The sequence below is a fragment of the Lonchura striata genome, chromosome 1 (assembly GCF_050655825.1).
Source record: "Lonchura striata isolate lonStrDom1 chromosome 1, ASM5065582v1, whole genome shotgun sequence".
NCBI lineage: Eukaryota > Metazoa > Chordata > Aves > Passeriformes > Estrildidae > Lonchura > Lonchura striata.
Genome location: NC_140703.1, coordinates 44,803,084 through 44,819,338, shown reverse-complemented (window position 1 = coordinate 44,819,338; position 16,255 = coordinate 44,803,084). Strand labels below are relative to the sequence as shown.

The 16,255-nt window shown below is 35.7% G+C and overlaps 1 long non-coding RNA gene across 1 annotated transcript in view; it reads right to left on the bottom strand.

The window, feature by feature from the left end:
* Positions 1–5,943: 5,943 nt before the first annotated feature.
* LOC116183739 (uncharacterized) overlaps positions 5,944–16,255 on the bottom strand; it is a 57,562-nt gene continuing 47,250 nt past the window's right edge. The window contains exon 2 of the long non-coding RNA XR_004148425.3: positions 5,944–6,197. This is a non-coding gene — a long non-coding RNA (uncharacterized LOC116183739). The remainder of the gene's footprint in view (positions 6,198–16,255) is intronic.

Here is a 16,255-nt window from a genome sequence, read left to right as displayed (position 1 = left end):
GCACAATTTATGGAGCTACAGCCTGCCTCATTTCTGCTGCCTTTCCTGACCTTTCCATGGATCACAGCAGATGTAGCTGCTGCATGGTGGTTTGTGTTTTCATGCCATTTTATTCTCTGCAAGCTTCAGCCTCAGCTATCAGACCATATGAAGGGAGGGTGGGGTAATTCAGATTTATTTACTCTGGTACTTGCACTACAGGGAGCCCTCTGGCTGGAGAGAGCACTTGTAGGTTGCTCTGCTCTGCAGCATGGAGTGAGTGGGATGGGGTGGGTGTGGGACCTTGCACTGTCTTTTAAACTGATTGTGCAACATTGGTTCAATGTGGTGTACTTCCTTGCTTTCCTGTCAGCCTTCCAAAACACTCATTGCTCATATACCATTTCTTTTTCATATTTTGGTGTCTAAATATGAGTGATGTTCAAGCTTCCAGGACAGCTATCTAGCTCTACCTAATATGGGTGACAGACTCTATGGAATCAATGTAGACAAGTGAAATAGTCTCTGATCCAATAATTTTAACCTAACATTCACTTCTAAAATATGGTCAGAAAAATCCTACCCCATGACTCTTCCAAATGGTTGCCAAGGTTGCATATCTATAGCTTGCTACTTTGATATCTAATTTAGGAGCTTTATTTTGAACATTTTCTCACAGCAGATATTCCTCATGGGCAAAGGCTATATGAGAAGTCTATATAGGGCAGCTAGTTCTTTCCCATGCTTTTAACCAAAAGACAGTTTGTTCAGATATGATTTGGTAGGCTAGTTCCTCCATAAGCTCACTTTAATATATCTTGAAGCAGTAGAAAATACATTACTATATCATATTTTAATTAGCACAAATAATTGTTCATTTAATTGTCAATCTCATCAGTAAAGCGCCTTTAATAAGAAGATGTAGACAGTTTCAAGCTTGCGTGCTCTTCCACAGTAAAATTCTCAAGGGATATTTTCAATTAAATATTCTGTTAAGTATCACAAGGCTTTCTGAATCAACTGTTTTTGCTTTTATGTCCCAAGGTTAGATGTAATCTGTGCTTTTCCCCAGCATTCTAGTTCCCTGTAAAAGGTATAACAGGGGAGTAAAAGACTCAATCAAATAAGCTTAATAGATTTTGAAATTAAAGAGAACATTATGATCTTTAATAGCCTGACTCCCTAAATAACACAGGCTGAAGAAACTCTCACAGCAATTCCTGCATTCAACAAAAAATATCTGTTTAAATTTTAGCATATCCACAGGATAGTTATCCAGTCTCAATGTAAAAACTTTTTGAAAGTTAAAATCTAGCACATCCCTAGAGATGTTCTATTTGGTAAACTAGTCTGAAAGGTTAAACCATGTGCCAGATAGATTTTATCAGGTTTTCATACCACTTTACATGGCAAGCAGAGATATTGAGTCACTTCCCATACTGTTGTTATTTGTAGATCACCAGCAGATCACCTCTTAATTCCTTTTTGATCCTATTACATGCACTGATTTTACTATTTTCCACACTATAAAAATTATTTTTAGATAGACATAATTCATTAAGTTTTTCTCAGAGACTTTTTCACTCTTTTTTTTTTTTTTATTCTACACATCAAAATGGGATAATGTATGCACAGGTTAAATTTTCAATCTACTTCATCTTAATACTGTGCAATTTGTATTTCAGAGATAACACTTTCCTAATTATGACAATATACTGACAGTTTCCCCTAGGATACCTATGAGTACAACTATGATCTCAGTACTGTCATCAAATTCCCCTCTCAACAGGGGGATTTTGTCTATTGTTCTTAGACATATGGAGCTCTACTTACTACTGTTAATTAACATTTTTTCAATGGAGATCACCCCAGCAATTGTTCCAGACCACTATGTAAAAACAGACATGCATTAAAAATTTTTTATCAGTCTAGAAAATCTAGACAAACTGCCATTGATTACATTGATTTTCTCCCATAAATTAGCTATAAACATAGGATTACTATTAAGGAAAACTCAGATCTCTCTGTCAGGATTGTATATGAGCTATGAAGATGCATTGGCAAACTGCTCTTATTTTTGCATGTAGGTAGTTATCATCCAGTTTTAATGATCTACTCTGATTTAGTGGAATTCTTTTTTTAACAACTGTGATATTAAAGTAAAATATCTTGTCAATATCTGTCAAAATTTCTGAGGGGTTTTTTGGCATCCAAATTTTTTATATCATGGTTGTTTGGCAGAGTTAAATAAAAGTTACATAATCCCTTTTTGATTGTCATTAGTTATTCCAGCATCCTTTTATTTTTAAATGAATGACTTCTATATTAAACAGTCAACTGGTCTCACTGGAGCTTTGAATGCCCTATCTTTTAATGATTGGGTGCCGGATTTCTAAAAAGTGTAAGAATGACTGATTTTGAGCATAAGAGAAATCAACTGAATATTCACTACAATTAGCAAGAAAGCCATCAATATCTTCACTATATTTGGGGGGTAAAGGACTGTTTCAGAAAATGAATACATTAGAAAAAGTTCTGCTATTTGACTACAATTTGGAAAGAGGAAAAAGAAATGCTTTTCCATAGCTTTAACAGCATTAGGCATGTATGTGACCAATTGATTTATTATAAGTATTTGGCATTTTCACAAAAAAACTCATTACTTTAACCTATTTCCAGACAAAAATTATGAGTGACATTATTACGAAGACCAGATTTTCTGTATGCTTATATAACATCAATGCCAATGTAAGTAAAAACTTGTCCATTCTTCATGCCTATTTTTTAATACCATTTTTTTCTTTCTGTTTTTTCTCTGGGAAAACTGGTTAATTACAAAAGCCACTTTTAGTCACTTCACTGGCCATGTTAGCAGCTCTGATCTGATGGTTTGATTTGAGACCTGTAACTGCTGCAGTTTCTCAAAAGGCAGTGAATTTCATCAATTGTCTGGGTTGCAAAGTGTATGTGTAGGTTTATATTTTGTAGAGGGAAATAACACCTCAATTCTTATGATAGCGCCACTTTTCTACAAACTAGTAATGGGAGAATTCCTTTACATCAAGTGATAGAGGATTATGATACTTCTTTTTCTGTTTTTATTTATGAGTTGTAGGCAGCTACTGAGTGAAGAAATTCAAGAGTGAAGAAATCCTGTAGGTCACTAAAGACTGAAACAACAAACTATCCAAGTATTTAGACTATTTTTTTTTTCTTTCAGAAAACAGTGTTACGTGAGAAAAATATAGACTTTTAAGACAATAAAGTAGTTTCCTTCATCATTGTAGTGATTCCTGGTTATTTTCATACAAAGTGAGAAATTAGGTCCATTTTTACTTGCAAAATGTCACAATTTTGCAATATAAAATTTAACTTAAAAAAACCTTTCCCTTTAACGTTGCATTTTTTCACCCAAAACCATTCTCATAGTTTTATTTAAATAGTAATTAAGAATACAGCATATGTGTCATTAGAGGTTATTTTAATCAGGTTCAAAGACAGAATACAAAAGCCACACTTTTACTTCAAATACCAAAAATAATCTGACAGTCAGGGTTGTGTATATTCAGAGTTTTCAATTTCAAAGTGATCCTTCTTTTGGCACTTATTCTTACTTAATTATTTCTTACTTGAGAAGAATTATGCTTTCTCCAGCTGAGGCAGCAGCTGCATCATATTGATGTAATCCAAAAAGGGGGAAAAATTAGTTATTTTTGCTTGGACAGATGACTTGAGGAGAATCTATATAGAGAATGTCATGTAAGTAACAACGTTGTCTCTTGCAGGCAAACCCATCTGCCACTGCAATTACTAAGTTTCTTCGACACACTGAGCTTTCTTTTGATTTTTTTACATTATAAACTTGTATTCTGCTAATTATTCTTACTAAAAGCAGAAAAAGACCTACAAAAACAACACAAAATAAATCTAAAAATCCCATGTTCTACAGGTAAGGTATTTCATACTATCCAGTTTTCCCAGAACAGTAGTTCGATTTTTTTCTCAGGGGAGAGGGTATGTTGTGATTTAGAGAACATGGATTTAGTGCTAAAGTATGAAATTTTGAACACAAAATATATTTTTGACACCAGGAAGTTGTTTGGTAAATTACTTTGTGTTTGGTTTTGGGGTCATTTTGTTCTCCTCTCCCAGCATTTCTTTGTGACACCTTAGCTGTCAAGTCTGATGTCCTGTTTCCAGTGGTGACAAAAAACCAGCTGTAGTTGAAAAGCACAAAGCTCTGTAGGAGAACTTGATCATCATAGCGATTGCCACTTAATTTCAAGCTTAAGCTTTTTATTCTCCTTCACATAAAATAATTTAACAGTAAATATTCATGCAATCTATGTGAATATCAAGTAGGATTTTGAATCCCTGCTTCACTCTTTGTCTTCACTTTCAGAAGAAGCCAGGTTCCAGATACCTACACTTTCAGCTACTGCCCTGAAAACGAATGAAAACAAATAATTTAACTTCCCAGCAGTACCTAATTTCCTTATTTGAAACTTTAAATTCTCGGTTATTGAGCCAATTCACTGCCTCTTTTCCAAACTCTTGAGTTTTATTAAGGAAAAAAATCTGTTTTATATCTCTGGCTATTTATAATAATTTCAATCATCATAATTTAGAATAGCTTGCAGTAATTTAAGCTGCAGCCAATTATGTTCACTAGAGATATTTTAGCTACAGCAACCTCATATGACTTATGGTTAAATCATATCAGTTTACTTTTTACCCTCCAGGTTCCTCTGTTTTTTGTTTTTTGTTTTATCACAAGAACATAGGTCTTACTGTGGTATTTTTGTTAGGTTTATTTTCTGTAGGCAAAGATTTTTTTACTTTCCATTCTATTTTACTTTATTATTTAAGCTTGATTCAGCTTAAGCTCAGATTCTCTTTCTGAGGTTGATTAAGCTATCTCACATGATCTTAAAAAGAACAAAAGGTATACACAATTTGCTACTGAAGACAAATTAGTGCCCTGTAAATTTATTGCATTTTAAAATTACTATTTTGACTCACACTGCAACAACAACGGTCTGCTCCCTTCATCTCCACTCTGTGGAAATTTGTGGCTTTTCAGAAGGAAATGGAAATGGATGATCTAGATGGTGGTACTGCACAACCACAAAGACTGTCAAAATTGGAGAAAAATAAAGATGTTATAAAAGAGGCAAATACTTCTATTATGCATTAGCATACTTGCTAGTGGTATACACAATCTCAGCAGCAATTTTTAATTCAATATTTGTATCCCTCATCATACCTTTTTCATCCTATTTGTTTCAGAATTTTGTCTTAATTAAGAATTAAGACAAAGTTTCTTTCCTTGTATGTGTTATTTCTCAGACTGTATCTGTTTGGAGGTCACCAGGTATAATGAAATTATCCTGTTTGCTCTTTCTCTGATACTTCTTCCTAGCCTAGTTTTCTAAAGAACATTTCATTTTAGGATTAGAAAAGGATATTTTCTTTCTTATCTTCTCAGGAATAAGCATAGTGACTTAAATATTTTATAAGTGGAGTTCCTGCAGTGTTCAAGAAGAATGTTCTGCAAATACAAAATGTGCTTTTGCATCTCCTAATGTATGAAAAAAAACCAATTTCTTGGATTTTTCACAACTTCCATTATGGTCTTCTTCCTTTATGATGACTGCATAGCTTAGCAGCCTCTGCACATACCATGCTTCTGCCTACACTGAGCAGCTGAGCCATTATGTTTGGAATCATGAAAGGCTTCCCACATCCTCTGGATCTTCATCATGGTACTAGATTGCACCTAATGTAGTTCTACTTAGTAGAAATAATATTTTAGCACTGTCACCCAGAGCCACACTGTTTGCATTAATTAACTGCTTATACTGCCAGTCGTCCACAAGGTATTGAAAACGCTGTGTAAGGGTGAAAAGATATGGTTCTATATAAACCAGGTATGTCTTTAATTTAGAAACAATAACCACAAATTAGTTGGATGTCTTTAATTAGTGCCCCTTGGGCACACACAGAAATGCATACATCAGGGTCACGAAGCTCCAGCAGGGAAGGAGATACTACCCATGTGGTGGGCCTGACCATTCAGGATTTGAAAGCTTTAACTCTGCTCTTCCTCCTGCCCACCACATAACTACAGAGAGTTTTGAACCCCAGGTGCTGCTTCTTTCATCCTCTGTCCATAATCTTGCCAGCAGTTTTCTACCACTTTCTTTACTTGATACCTCCTAAAAGAGAAAAAAAAATCTTTTCAGCTACTCACAGAGCCAATGTATGATGCAAAGTCCACTCATGGCATAAACATACAAGAAGATTTTAGGTAAATTATATGTAAGTTAAAAATTATTTTATAAAGATTAATGTCTTTCTACCTTACTTGATTAATGAGACTACTTGCTCTTTAATTGCAGGAGCTGGCTACTTCTGACAGCCTAGCTGCATACTTTGTGCTGGCACCTGCAGATTTGTTAGGTCACATCAACTACAAATGCTTTTAATTTTGAGTCTCAAGCATTTCCTGATGCATGTTCATGAATTTCCAGAGACTGTACAGGAGGCACCATGCTCCCTGGGTGTGTTAGCTGGAAAAGAAATTACATTGCAGTCCAGTTGCAAACACTTAATTTTTGTGAGAAATACACACAGCCAGCACTTGTTTTCTTGAACAAAAAGGAAGAGACCATTAAAAAGTTAGATACATGCACAAATGACCTGTAGCCCAGCATAAGTCATCACTGTTCCTTTGTGTGTAGGATGGAGAAGAAAACAAACATGGAAATGGGGAAGTGGGGAAACTGGGAGAGTGAATAAAAAGAGAGAGTCTTTTTTTTTCCTTCCATCTAACCCCATGCCAGAAGACTCATTTCCAAGTGATTATATGACACTATTTAAAATAACATATGTGCCTGCAAGTAGAATAGGGCTCTATATAAAGTAGGTCTGTTCCCAGAGGAAGCCATACGAAAGCAAAAACTTTGGAATGGCTGTTCCTTGGCAGATGGATCTAGTGCCACTTGCTAGAAACCACCTTTCCTCCTCAATATTACAGAGTATCCATTTTGCATATGACACTACTAAACTTGCCATGGAAAACTATGAAAGTCCTACCTGAAAATAAAAAATAACTTTTCTAGAATAAACTTGCTAATAAAACAAAGAACTTGATCATTGCACTGAGTTGGTGAATTTATAATGCTCCAAATTTTAAAAAGAATACAAATATGTGGAAAAATTATTTTAAAATAAATCTGAAATCCTGACAGTTAGGGGAAAAGCAGTGCCCACAATACAAACTTAGAACTGATACTGAAGTCTTTATAAAGCTTCCATTTTTTCCTCCCCAGTATGTGCCCTTTTAACTTTCAGAGATAAAAAAATTCATCTCTTTTCATAGAGGCTAAAAGTTTTTTTAGGGCTAGTACAGGGAAAAAAAATGAAGAATCCTCCTGACTTTACTTTCTCTTGATCTCAGACACATCCAGATTCCTCAAGTATTTGAAGGAGAATGAGGTGGGACTGGCAGTTGATAAGTACAAGATACAAAGGAAGAAGAATACAAAAGCCAATACTTCTATCAAATTACAATTTGGGTTCTGTCATTTATATATCTCTGAAGGGTAGAGCCTCATGAAAATGGAACATTTTTGCTTAGTTTTTCTATCATTTTTTAAACAACCTATCAAGGACTTATGAGATATCTTTGAATTTCAAACAAATGAAACAAAGTTATTGAAATACATACGACAATCACTCCAGAGTTAATAGAGCTAATTGCTGATAAATAGTGGTGTTATTTTAATTGCATTTTTTCAGTGTAATCCAGTCACCTAACTTCTCTCACTACACAGCTTCACCTGAGAAATGGGAATTTTAACCTGTAATCTCAGCAGCTGGATCCTGAGCAGCTATTAATATTATTGGAATATTTTTGTTTCAGCAAATATCTTTCATTGTCCCATTGTCCATTTTTGATTTTTAACAGGAATAAAAAAATTATTATGCATTACTAACAAGAGTGCTTGCTGTTAGTAGAGAATAGCACAGAAGAGCATGACAAAGCATAAAGAAAGGTGGAAGAGACCTTGTTAAAACTAGAGTATAAAAAGGCACTGAATTGTTGATTGATTCTGTAATGGATTGGTCTGACTGGAAAAGTTTCTCCAGGAAAGAGTCTGTGGTCAGTCAAATTTTTTCTCCATGGAGGAATAGTACCATATTTAATGGAAGCCTCAGTCTGCTCAACCACCATATCTCTGGGACCAGAAGTCCCTGGAACATTTGCAATAGCCATGAGAGGAACTGCAGCATCTTGTGAAATCTAAAGTGAGAAGATGGGAAGCTCCTAAATTGCTTCAGAACTGTGTTTGATACCCTCAACATATTTTGGCCAATAAGCATGCTAGAAGAAAAAACTCTTTTTTTAACTGCTGCCTTCTGGAGAATAATTGCATACTTTTATGTTTGTTCTTAAAGGTTTTTATGTAGACAATTTTTTCCATTTGTGACCTGATCCAGTGGGTAGTTAGTTCATGCTGGGGTAGCACTGAGCACAAGTTAACATATTTCCTTTTTGGCAGGGTCTAAAATCACAGGTACAGGTGTATACAAGCATGATCCAGGTCCAGAGAGAGCCCCTGCAGTAAGACAGTTGTCTACATTCCTTTACAGATGCATTTGCTAGGTTATTCAGGTTTATGTGAAGACAGTGGAGAAAAAGAGCAGTTTCATGTGTAAGCAGATGGGTGGAAATCTTAACATTTGCCATTGGATCTGAATTTGTTAGCCATTTTTTTTCTGACAATTTAGGGACAGTGTCCTCTCTGTAGGTTTCTTATAAACTTAAATATTTCCCATAAGACTTTATACCCATCCGTGTGAACATTAAGGTTATTTTGCAAGATTTGAGACAGGTTTTTCTAATGGAGATAAAAGTCTTGGTGTTGCTAATGCTTACATAATCATCCAGTGAAGATTTTTGAAACATCTTTCTTTATGCTTTATGACTGTTAGTTCATGGAAGGACTTTTTATATATTCTTCAACACATAACAATCAACTTCTGACCAGAAAAAAAAAGTTAAGGAAATTCAAACTACAATCAAAATTCTCTCTTTTTATTTAAATTCCCAACATCACTGATTATTTAAATTTCAAACATCACTCTTTTCAATCTATGCTTAAAAAAATGGAATCAGCATCATATATGTTTGTGGGTCTTCTGCTAAAAATAATTGGAATAGTGCTATACTTGGTCATAGCTGCAAAGAGGAACTATAACATCTGCCTCTTTGAATCTTGAAATATCTGAGCAAGCAACAACTACTATCTATTGCTTGACTATTGAATGAGATGAAGTGCAAAAGGAACAGGAAATTTGAACATGGTATTTATCATTATACTTCCCACCCTCTCTAAATCAATTGTGATTCTAGTGTTCTTGCTTATTTTCTTAGGTAGGCTGTAAAGACTTTCTTTCACAAAGAAGGAGTAAAATTAGTCATCTTGCTTCTAAGATTCATTCATTTTCTAGTATAGCTAGATTTTTCCTTGCTTGACTCAAGTCTGTAATTTAGTCCAAAATGCCATTTTCTTCTCCTAAATTTTGTGGATATTTTAAATTTTATTCCTGAGTTTACTTCTGCTACATGTCTTACTTGTCATATCTGCTGTGCATACACTAACAAAAAATGCAGGAAACTGCATTGGTTCACCAGAGAAAATATTGCATAGGAGAATCTGCATGGCTTCACAAGAGAAAATCATGGATAGAATCCTCTAGGGAATATTGCCAAGTCAAAAGAAGGCTCACAGCAATGCAATAATTTCTTCTCTTGCCATGGATCAGTAATTAAGCATAAATGGATAAAAGCATTAGCTAGAAATGTAGAATTGTCTCATTTTGCATTTTTTTCAACATTTGGCAACTACGGATAATCCATTCTTGTGAGATTTAGTGCATGTTTCTAACAATTAATTGAACTTGTAGGATTTTTTTCCCAAATGCTAAAGAGAGAGCACAGTCACATAGGAAAAAATTTACTCCAGATTTGTGTTGGTTTTGGCTGGGGTAGTGTTAATTTTCCTCATGGTAGCTGATATGAAGCTGTGTTTTGCATTTATGCTGGGAACCGTGTTGGGAAGACAGAAATGTTTTAGTTACTGCTGAGCAGGCCTTTTACTTACACAGAGCCAAGGCCTCCCCAGCCTCTCCCCCTGCCCCACCAGTGAGGAGCACACGGAGTTGGAAGGGGACACAGCTGGGAGAGCTGACCCCAAGTGACCAAAGGGACATTCCAGACCTTATGGTGTCATGTTTAGGATATAAAGCTGGTTAAAGAAAAGAAAGGGGAAGGTTTGCAGGGATGGCGTTTGTCTTCCCGAGGCATGTGATGACAAAATGTGATTTTGTCACATGTGATGGATCCCTGCTTTCCTGGGAATGGCTGAACACCTGCCTGACCATGGGGAGGGGTGAATGAAATGAATTCCTTGTTTTGCTTTCTTTATATGCACAGATTTTACTTTAGCTATTAAGCTGTCTTAATCTCAACCCATGAGTTTTCTCAATTTTACCTCTGATTCTCTCCCTGATGCCATCGCTGTTGGAGAGAGGCAGGAAATGAGCAAACAGCTGTGTGGGCTATTTGTCAGACAGGAATAAACCCTGACATGAACCATAAGGAAGCATAAAGAAAGCCTTGTCCTACAAAGTCTTACTTGCACCTGCATTCCAATGATTTCCATCTAATTCTTCTCCTTATAAATGATGCAACTCATCTAGTAGGTGTTACATATTAACACTTCTTAAATGTATAACGATACCTGGAATTTGTTTAATTTTTCCTGATCCTATAACCAGTAAGTACTCTCTACTCTCTTTTTATACGTTCAGAGTTTAAACAGGTTTCATCCTGAAAACCTCTGTAGTTCTGTGTCACAGGAGATACTGTGTAAATCTCCTCACATAAAATTTTAAAATGCAGTTTTTATGAACTACATACATAATTTCAGCGCACTAGTTTGAATTCACCACAGTAAACCTTATATACTGTATGATTCTGTATATCTGCAGTCCTACAACATCCAAAATAACTGTCAATAGTAAATTTGACAATAGTCAAACCTGTATGGGCCTGGTGTCATGATTAAAATTAGTACAATGAACCTGGCACATACTTTCACTTCTTTGTTCTACAGAGTTAAAAAAAAAATATATATATAAATGTCCTATGGCAGTAAAATAATTTTACATGATATTAAGAGGAGTTTCTCTTGGTGAATATTTGTCTGCATTCAGCAACAGTAGTACTAAGCAAAGAATACAAGTAAAGAGATGCAAGGAGAAATAGGTAAAATGTTTTCAGTGATATTGTTTTTTTGCTTGACATCACATTTGCCAGTTATTAGGGGTTTTGTGCAGTTGGAGATGATAACTAGACAGTGATATTAGATTTTCTTCTGAGAAATTAAAAATATAAGATTTTTTTTACCTAAGTAATATTTGTCCCTTTCCACTAGGTGTTGACTATTCTACACCATCATTAGACATTATTGAAATCAAGGAAAATTATGAAAAATTGTATAATTTAGCATAGTTTAAGGTATAATAATTTAATACAAGATACCTTATTTTTTAAGAGAAGAGTAAATCCTTGTGAAGAGCAGAGTGTTTTTTATGGTATTATCTTATTGTGTCAATTGTTTAAATATTTTTTAACATTTCTTGAGAAAATGTTTTATTTTTATACATATCACATTGCATGTGTGAAAACAGTTTATGTACTTCCACACCCAGGAATTTATTTTAAAGAAAAAAAAATTCTCAGCCCTTTCACATTCAAAAAAGTTTTATTATTGTATTTTATTAAATGAGACATACCTGAATTGGAACAGAATAAGCTGAATGCTCACCTTCATGTCCTCTTTAAGTAGTGAGTGTCTGGAACTTCATTACCAATTTTGCTCTCTGGTACCTTTTTTCACATCAGTTTCTTTAGAGTAACTTTTTCTGTTGTTTCATCTCATCATGACATTTCAAACTATGGCATCACATCCCTTTCTTTCATCGTGCCCTCTTTCTGGCAATTCTCATTTGAATTAGAAAAAGCTGCCTCTGCTGTTTTCATAATTTCTTTTTGTTAAAAAAGATTTCTTTTTGATAACAAGTTATTTTCCAGATCATAGTCGCTATATCAAACTTTAAAGCACAATTTGCTGAGTTCTAGTTCTTACATTAAATGTAAGTTAAGCCAAGCCACTTAATGTATTAGCAAAAAAAAAGCAAACAAACAAACAAACAAACAAAAAACAAAAACACCAGCACCTTAACACCTTAATACAATAGGTTCTTGTATTGGTTTTAATATCAAGGCCTCATTTTTTCTCACAATGGTTACAATATTGATGCTATTTTGTAGAATAGCAGGTACTTAGTTTTTTGCTTTAACAGATGGCAAAATAAGTTACAGCAGCTTGACTGATGCAAGTGAGAAACTGTACCAAAATCTATTAACTGCAGGTGTGGCAGGGTGGGGGCTTGTTTAATTATATTTAGTGGATGAACAGAGACAAACACAACAGTGATTTTTTCAAATTTCTTTTTTCCAGAGCAATTAAGATGACATTTAGTTTGTGCATGCCTTATGGTTTCTTCACAACTGAAGTGATAGGAAAGCTCTCCAGAGCATTATGGAAGAGCAGGAGTTATTAACAAACCTAGCCTTTGAGAACAGACTGTCATATCTGCTGTGAAATTTAAGTTTATCCTCACCACTCTGTCCACAAGACTGGGAAGGGTTCCTGGGTTCCTGACCTCCTGTGAGGTTTTCATTTGAACTGACAGCTTCAAAAAAGCTGTGCTTATGTCCCAATGAAAGCAGAGTTTACCAGTTTTTTTGTTTTGTTTTTTTTTTTCTTCTGTAATAGAAGCGATGAATTAATCAGGCCTGTTAGTGTTAGGGAGATTTCAGAAAGTTAAATTAGTAAAGGGAATTTATTTGAGCTGTTAAGTGCCAAATTGCCATCTGGAAAGCATTACTACACTGTCTATAATGATTGAGGCACCTTGCAAATTAGGTCTTGTCTGTTCATGATTAACAGTACAGCTTTATGTAAAAAATATGGGGTTGTTAGTTATATAATGTTCTCTGATATAACTGAGTGGGATCATGAACACATTCCTCACAAACAATGGACTTTTTTGGACAGAATTGTATACAATAATGTGATCATTTCCTTAAATTAATATGTCATGGAGAGAGTTTGAGAATTGACTTCACAGAATCACAGAATTAACTAAGTTGAAAAAGATCTTTGAGATCTTGAAGGTCCAAAATTTGTCACAAAGGTTGGTTTAAAACCATTCCTGAAATCTGCTCCTGGGAGCTTTCCACATGACCCATTTCTACCATGCTTGGGGAAAATATTTCTGTGTCTGCTGCATGCATGGAGCCCTCACAGCTCAAGCACCAGAAAAGCCTTACAGTGCTCACACCAGTCCCTACCTGTGTGCAGTCTCATGGTGGGTCCTGGCAACTCTCAAAGCCCCTTGCTGTACCTCATTCCTTTCTCACTAGCGTAGAACAGTCACACACCTCAGCAGCCAAGGATAATCCATTAGGAATGCATCCATACATTGGACTAGGGAAATGGAAGATATTGTCTAAAATAGCATCATGAAAAGCAACTCATAAATGCAAGCTTTTAAATAAAAATATCTGGCTACAGTTCTGCCATAGTAAGCAAAATTTCCCATACAGTTTTTAGCTCGGGACATAGCTGGGAAACACTACAGCAGTGAGAGCATATCCATTCAATTAATGGAAAAGCAGTTCAGCAGTTAAAAAAAAAATAAAATATTTCTGGCTATCAAACAGAACAAATAATAATATTAAAAAACTCTGGTGTATTTGGCAACAGATTCCTGCCTCTGAGCCAGGAGCAATACTGTCAAACTTTATCATGTACCACTGCAAACACTTCAATATTTGGAGTCTTGACTGCTGGTGTCATTGCTGACCTGTTACTCCTCCTGATCCCATCGTCCTCTTCTTATATATGGAAACAAAACAGTTTTCATGATAACAGATCAGTCCAGATTTCAAGAATGACTAAAAGTGTTGTAATAAACCAGCAGGGAAAATTTCTATTGATCAATTAAAGATCAGTTAAGAAACTTCTGCACATATTTTCATGGATAACTAAAAATTCATTCATGCTTCAATTCATCCTAGGGACATAACCAAGAAAAAGCTGATTCCATAAGGACAAGTGTGGTAGGTTAGCCTTGTCTGGCTGCCACCCAGATCTCTCTCACTACTTCTCTCCAGAACACAGAGAGAAGATGGAAAGGTCATTGGTTGAGATAAGGACAGGAACATCACTCACCAGTTACCCTTATGGGCAGAAAACTCTCAGGTCAGAGAAGACTATTTTAATTTATTGCCAATTAATAACAGAGTAAGCATAGAGCGATGTGGAATGGGTGTTGTGGTCAGACCACAACACTTTCTAACGGAAATTCCTTCCTTCCAAAGGACTGTACACCATGGAAAGACCTTATTCTGGAATAGGGCCTTTCCATGGTGTACAGCCCTTTGGGAAGCAATTTATTCAGTATGACTCCCCCATGTGTCACAGCTCTATCCAGAAAACCTGGCTCTGTGTGGACTTCTCTCCATAGGCTGCAGGTGCTGGCAGGAGCCTGCTCCAGCATGGGCTTCCAATGCACTTCAGCTTTCTTCAGGATACATCTGTTTGCAGTAGTGCCGTGCCCTCCAGGGGCTGCAGGTAAATCCCTTTGCACACCTGGGGAAATAACACAATGCTTATTCTTCAAAACCTGCTAGCCTATGGAGCTACACGAGGCTTAGTTTGTACCATTGTGTTAAACATTAACCAAGAAGAGCTGGAGTAACCAGCCCAGTTCACCAAGCAGTCGAGGATGACTTTGGGGTCACCGATCACCAGGGACCACCAAAGAGACCCCTGAGACAGAAGAACACATGTGCTGATGGGAAGGAGCACATGCCAGTGACTTTGGGGAAATGATTATTAAATGTGTGTTTCCTTTGGAAAAACCTAAGAATATGCATGTAAAATACAGTATTTAAACAAGAGCTTGTTATGTACTCAGTACACACAGGGTTTTGGAGGAGACACCCCCATGTGCATCCAGCTGAATAAAGAATGCCTCCTTCTTAATACTACATTGGTTATAAGGAATTCTGGTTTTACTGGGTTTTGGTAACAACCCCTGACTGGAATAACCTGGAATCTGAGAAGAAAGTTTTGGTCTTGTTTTACCTCCAAATTTGTTCCTCCTGAGTGATGTCTTTTCAAGCCCAAAGCCTGACAGTTGGAAATGTTTATGTGGAAAAACAATCATTGTAATTTTTTTCCCCTTTATAAATAATGTATGTTCTTTAATGGTCTGATGGCCTTCTTTAGTTTATTAATTAAACATAACATTGTTTTAGCCCATATATAAATATTGATGGAATTAGAATAATGTAAATAATTTACCTTTTTGTCAGAGAGTGTTCTACAGTATCTTGCTGGAGAAAGTGAAGTAATTTATGACTGGCAGAACTTTCAATTTATAAGCCAGAATCACTCAGACAGATGGAGAAAATAAAGAGAAATTTTTGTTTGTCAACAAGAAATTTAAATTAAACAAAAGTAGAATACAAAGTCAGGTAACAAATTATCCCTTTAGAAAATATACCAACTGGGATTGTTCACCTTTATGGTGACATAACTGTAGCCTTCCAGCACCTGAAGTGCCTACAATAAAAAAACTGAGAGAGACTATTTATAGGGGCATGTACTGACAGGGCACAGGGGAATGGGTACAAACTAAAAGAGAATAGGTTGAGGTTAGATGTTAGGAAATTATTCCGTAATGTGAGGAGGGTGAGGCACTGGAAGAGGTTGCTCAGAGAAATTGTGTATGCTCCATTCTTGCAAGTGTTCAAGGCCAGGTTAGATGGGACTTAGAGAGCTTGAATCTGGTCTAGTGGAAGATCTCCCTGCCCACAGTGGGAAGGATTTGATAAAGATCATCTTTCAGATCTCTTCCAAACTACATCGTTATGATTCTGTGATTCTGTGATTTCCATGATTCTATGACAATGACATTATCATTATTATAATTTATGCATTTTCTCTGAAGATGACTTCAGGGTTTAATTCCTGCATTTCGAAAATAGGAATGAACAGAATAAAATTCACACATAGAAACTTTTATAAAAGGTTAGCTACTTCCAAAAACCAAGTTTCAAGTGTCA